Here is a 6,110-nt window from a genome sequence, read left to right as displayed (position 1 = left end):
TCATTAGCACTGGGTCGCCAATGTATTTTTAGAGATCAGTCGTAGAATTTTCGAAACAAATGGCCGAATTTATGCAGTAACTCTTACAATTTGTTTTTCTGTGTTTGTGTGTTATTGCCTGCATTCCTAAACAACAAATATTTTTGATGTTATCGACTTAGTTCCACAGGTGAATGTTATTTTTTCAAACTTGTGGAAATGTTTCGAATGTAAGAAGTTCACAAATGTTCCACGTGATAAAAATAAAGTTCATTACAAACGTTGTATAACTTTTTGTCGTAAATCAAAATAACTTTAATCATCCCCTGTCTCTCACACACCGTACAATAATAATAGATCGATGCATCCTGTTATCATTATTATAAAGAATACGGTATAATATATTTTCTTTGTTTTAATTTCGCTCTTTCTGTAGTACCAGTTAAATCACGTATTTAATATATTCTGTTAACTCATTATTCATGTTTAATCTAACGCGAAGAAGCAAATTCTCCAATACCGACGTCATCATACAGGTAATTGTATATTCACTCCCAAAAATGCCCAAGTACTATGAAAATATTTACTTTCGTTACATTAATGTATATTTTTATTTTATTTAGTATGGGTTTCTTTCCATCCTTCCTTCTCCGTGCCTTAGGACTGGTTGAGCACTCCGAATGAGGGATTAAGTATGTTTTTTATAACTGTACTGTAGATCCCTGTGTGTGTGTGTGTGTGTGTGTGTGTGTGTGTGTGTGTGTGTGTGTGTGTGTGTGTGTGTGTGTGTGTGTGTGTGTGTGTGTGTGTGTGTGTGTGTGTGTGTGTGTGTGTGTGTGTGTGTGTGTGTGTGTGTGTGTGTGTGTGTGTGTGTGTGTGTGTGTGTGTGTGTGTGTGTGTGTGTGTGTGTGTGTGTGTGTGTGTGTTCACATTAACCCTACCTCGTAGACCAGCTAACTCATCTTTAGTCGAACACACACACACACAAAAAAAAACAAACTTTCCACAAATACGAATACCCCTCTACAGCTGCAATCACCTCTTGATTCGAAGAAAAGCGCTGACCAGCGAGTAAGAGTTTTAGTTTGGGGAAGAGATAGAAGTCAGAGGAAGCCAAATCTGGGGAATAAGATGGATGTTCCAACAATTCACAGTGCTGATCCCTTAATTTTCCCATTGCCAAAACACCTTTCTGGAAGGTGCATTGTCCTGATGAAAGATAATTTCTTTCTTCTGCAAACTGGGTCTTTTCTAATGAATTTATTCGTCTAGTCTGGTTAAAAGATCAGGATAATATTGCTCGGTTATTGTTTTACCCTTTTAGAGATAATTAATAAATAAAATGCCTTTAGCATCACAAAACACCGATGCCATGACCTTTCCTAATGATGGAACAGACTTTGTCTTCTTTGGCGACAATTAAGAAATGGGCTTCGGCAGCCCATTTCTTAATGGGCTGCCGAAGCCCTTTATGGGCACTCTTCTCCTTCGTCGACAACGAAGGAGAAGAGTGCCCATAAATTTTTATGAACTTCGAATGAATTTCTTTTGGCATTAAACCTTCTTTTACAAAGAATTTTATAACCACACGATACTCAATTTTATCCATTTCAAGGGATACAAACAACACTTTTGCTTCAGACAGCCGTATAAAACAAATTACTTGATAGAATTACTTGCAGTTTCGCATGAATGCTTATGACAGATGTACCAACATAGCAAAAAAAGTTTTCCTGATGGTGTTGTTATGTATAGTCGAGGCCAAGAACTTCTCGGACCACTCTCGTACTTTTTTAAAAAAAAGTGAGCTCACCCACGGTGCTAATAATAATAATAATTATTATAGGCTCCCAGACCTTTCGTAGGCGTAATTTATATTAAAATGTTAGCTAAAATTTTGGTTTTGAACATCCTGTTAATTTCTAATTGTCATTTTTCGGACCCAACATTATCTTATCTACAAAGAATGCATTCCTTAGTAAGAAAGACCTGGTTTGCATTCTGTCAAGCCTCCTCTTTGTTGTAAGTTCAGTTCAGCTGCTGTTGAACTGCAGTAGTAGGTTCTTCTCTCCTCCCGTAAACTCTGGCTCCTGTTTTCTGTTATCTTGGTTGACTTTTCGATAATTAAATGAGCTATACTATTTCTGTCATAATAAAAACATCTTCGACGGTTATTTTAAGTCCAACTTATAAACAGTTTCATTAAGAGGAAATGATGCTCTAGATAAATTTTAAGTTTAATCGACCTGTCACTTTTTATAGCAATGGAAACACTTCATGCGACAGCTATTCACCCATAAATTAAAAATCACACTCATAATTATTATTACTTTTTATCGAGGTTTTCTTTTATCATTCGATTCCCTGAGGTTCTGAGAAGCCCTTGCTATTTCTTTCATTTCTGTTTGGTTCTTCAACAGAACAGCGAAGGTTTGATCTTCGTCAGATACCTTCTGATATATTTGTGCGCTGCGTATGGAGTGGGAGAATGTAGATGAGAAATGTTTATATCAACTTCATTTGGTATTCGCGTAACACAACTTTGCGAGAGGGACTGTTCACTAGATCGCTGCATGATGGATATACTGATAAATCAAACTTTCTAACCAGATAAAATCTGGTTAGAAAGTTTGACAGTCCTATTTCCTATCTTTATTATATCAATCTTACAAAATCTATACCACATTAGCATCATGTTATTTTTATATTAACCCAACGCGCAAGTGACCACAAAAATTAAGGCCTAAGAGCGAGGTCGGTGGACCAAGGATGTGCATAAGCAGAATTTTTGACAATTAAAGCAGTCTACATTTGTATAGCAATCTGCAAACAGAAGGTTTCGCTGGGAACAGCGAAATGTCTAAGTTTATTGAAATATTTCATTGTTCCTGCTACTTAGTCCTGAAGCACTTTAATAGACAAAAGAATTACATACCCACAGTAGTGATTCGGCGTTAAAAGCATAGATGCTAAGGGCAGATTTTCTTCCTGCAGAATGATTTAAAAAAACAAAAGTTTAACGAAAGTCGAGGATAATTCCGTGGGAGAATTCTACGAGAAGCATGTTTAGTGGAAAAATCTCAAATTAGAAAATTTCTCCACGTTATAATTGAAATAAAACAAAAAAGGAAAAATTCCGAAGATGATCCAGCCCGACTGATGCAGTCAGAAGTGCTTAGAAGATGGAAATATAAAAGATTTGCCGAATGATAGCAAAAGTCCTAGTAACATATCACTTCGGCTGGTGTATGTTCGGGGAGGGGGTGGCATGTTCGTTGCCCCCGGGTGCTAGCCGGTTGTATGTGGTTAGTGGGGAAGTATCCGTGGGAGTCAGTAGGGAAAGAGGAAAAAAAACCACTAATGTAGAGAGTAAGCATTATTCTAAACTATTAATATAAATTGTTTAACAAGGATTATTGGTATGAGTATATGCTATTACCTAAACGAATTCTTTCTATATGATAAAAAAAGTAACAAAATGCTTACAATTCCTTGTCATCAATGTCTTGACATGTATCCTCAATAGGTTTTCAAGAACACAGTGAAAGTACTACATGAAAAAGTTGTATCATTGCTAAATTCCCAGCATCCATTTTCTTCCTGATAATCTGTTATCTTTCAAGAAGCCGACATCAAATTTTATATTTCTCTTTTCTATTTTACTCTTTCAATCCATGTAATAAAAAACAGCATCTATGTGTTGATTGCATGTTTTTTTCTAAAATTCCAATCGTGTTTTTTTTGTCTTCATGTTTTTGTGTGTGTTCACTTATTTGTGTATATTTTGATAAGTAAAAAGAATCGTGCTTTTTTCCAATAAAAATTTGATATTTCTGAGTACTAGCTTAACACATAATCGAACGGACTTTTATTTTCCTGAAAACATTTCTATGTGAAAAGAGTAAAACCTATCATTTTTATTTTTCAAATTTGACAGCATACAAAATCCATGTTCCACTTATTAAAAATAAAATACAAGCAGGAGTTAATTTTATAAACTACAAATACATTATTACGTTTAACACAAATGAATTCAAGGTATAACAGAACTAGTTTTCACTACTTATGCGATCATTCTCTCATTACCGTTTTTTACTTTTTCAAAACTATTTGGAGCTTTTAGAAAATCACCAGTCAGTCTTATTTTCTGACTAGAGTTTCTTAAATATTCAGTCATTCGTAGCATTCATTATGGTTACAAGAAGTTCATTGTGCATATTATTATGTAAATTTTAAAACAAGACTAATTTTTTTCTAACCTGCAGAAACATCTGTCTTTTCTTTTAATGTTCACTTATTTCTTGCAATAAGATAAGAAAGGATTAGCATTTTTAAAAATCAGAAACTCTTGACTAGAAAGTTGATATTTCACTCTCAATTTCTTAAAGCAGTTTTTTCTAAGGTAAGCATGTTTCTGATGGAAAGGAGGGAGGTGTACTGTCCAGATGTTTACTTATCCATTGCGTGGTTACTGCTTGTTTTCACAGTCGATTTTATTAGTCAACTGTATTATTATGAATCAACTTATTCAAAAAAAAAAAAAAAAGGAGAACACACCTATCCCTAAGAGGTTTTTACGTTTCAACCATGCAGATTCTCATCAAAGGGAATGCTGTGAACTGGTGACTTGTGCCACTGTGGCATGTTTTCTTGCAAGAGAGTCGTGTAAGTGTTTACTTGTTCTTTTAAAAAAAGGTTTTGAAGCAGAGGGTAATTTTTTTGTTACAACTGCATTGAATATTCTTAGATTACTATAGCTGGTAAATTCAAATAAGTCAGTAAGGGTTACATTAATGGAAAATTGATATTTCTACTTTACAAGCATTGTTATTCTACAACTACAAATATCTTATTGTGTTTTTTTAATACTGAATCTAGGATAACCTATACATAATAATAGGCATAGAATAAATTTCGTTTTGAATGCATAACTGTATTATGAATGAATGAATATTTAACAAACTCGTGTCAGAAAACCAGACCAACTGATTTTCTAAACTGAAAAAATATGTCATTTCTTTTTAATGTTCACTTATTTCTTGCTCTATGATAAATTTTTAATAATCCGAAAACCTTGACTAAAAAGTTTGATAATTCATCCTCTGGCTTAATATTTTTTTCTTTTCCTGAACACATTTCATTGCAAAGACCCAGAAAGAGGAGATGCGACAGAGAGGTATTTTAGTCTCTTTATGCCAACAGCTATGGAAACAAGAAATCCCACTTGGAAGAATATAAATAATCAACAAAGAAACGCATTTCATTTGTAGATGACTGAATTATTCTAGCTATGTCATAATGTGATTTACGAACATCAGCGACATCTCGAAACAGTACACTATGAAAATATTCAAAGTAGAAAATAGATTAAAAAATTTGTAGATAGTTCAGAGATGCCCTGGCATATGAAAATGCATTGAAATATTAAATGCTGTGCAAGTAGTAGCACAATTAATAATATATTTAATTATCAGTACGAAAACATATTATACTCGATTATATAATGTCCAGGCTAAAGCTTTTGTATAGTTTAATGCATGCAAACAAAATATGAACCATTAAGAAAGAAGAGTGACTAATAATCAATTCTGCATTAATATGATGTCTTTAAAAGCAGTAAATGCAAATCTTTTTAGAGGAGTAATCTGAATTAATATGAAACCAATAAATTACTGTATAAGTAAATATAATCGGAACTAGAAACAAAACAAAAGCAAAACAGACTGCGGCAGTTATTGTATACATATGAAATAGATGGAAAAATAAAAGTTGAAAGATTAAGTAAGCGATAGGCTTACTTAATCAGCAATCCTCATTCTCTTAATATTCTGAGATGCATTCCTTTAAACAAAACTTAATTTACATATAATTTGCTGAGTAATGCAGGTTTCTGGAGAAGAGATGTCAAGTGCTGCACAAGAGTCACAAACATTGAACTGTATGATGTATATGTAATATGTTTTACTATTCATTATCTCTTAATAGAAGGTCCAATTTTCAGGACCGCGTTTAAAGTAAACCATTGATAACCTCTGACAACACATGTCTGGCAGATAACACTGAAATTTAGATATGTTGTTGCAGGGAGCGTTGCAATAAAATTATAAATAATATTTGGAGCATTACCACAT

The sequence above is a fragment of the Typopeltis vanoorti genome, chromosome 25, assembly GCF_054136105.1.
Source record: "Typopeltis vanoorti isolate ZY-2024b chromosome 25, IOZ_Tvanoo_1.0, whole genome shotgun sequence".
NCBI lineage: Eukaryota > Metazoa > Arthropoda > Arachnida > Uropygi > Thelyphonidae > Typopeltis > Typopeltis vanoorti.
Note: the sequence above shows the minus strand (reverse complement) of the source record.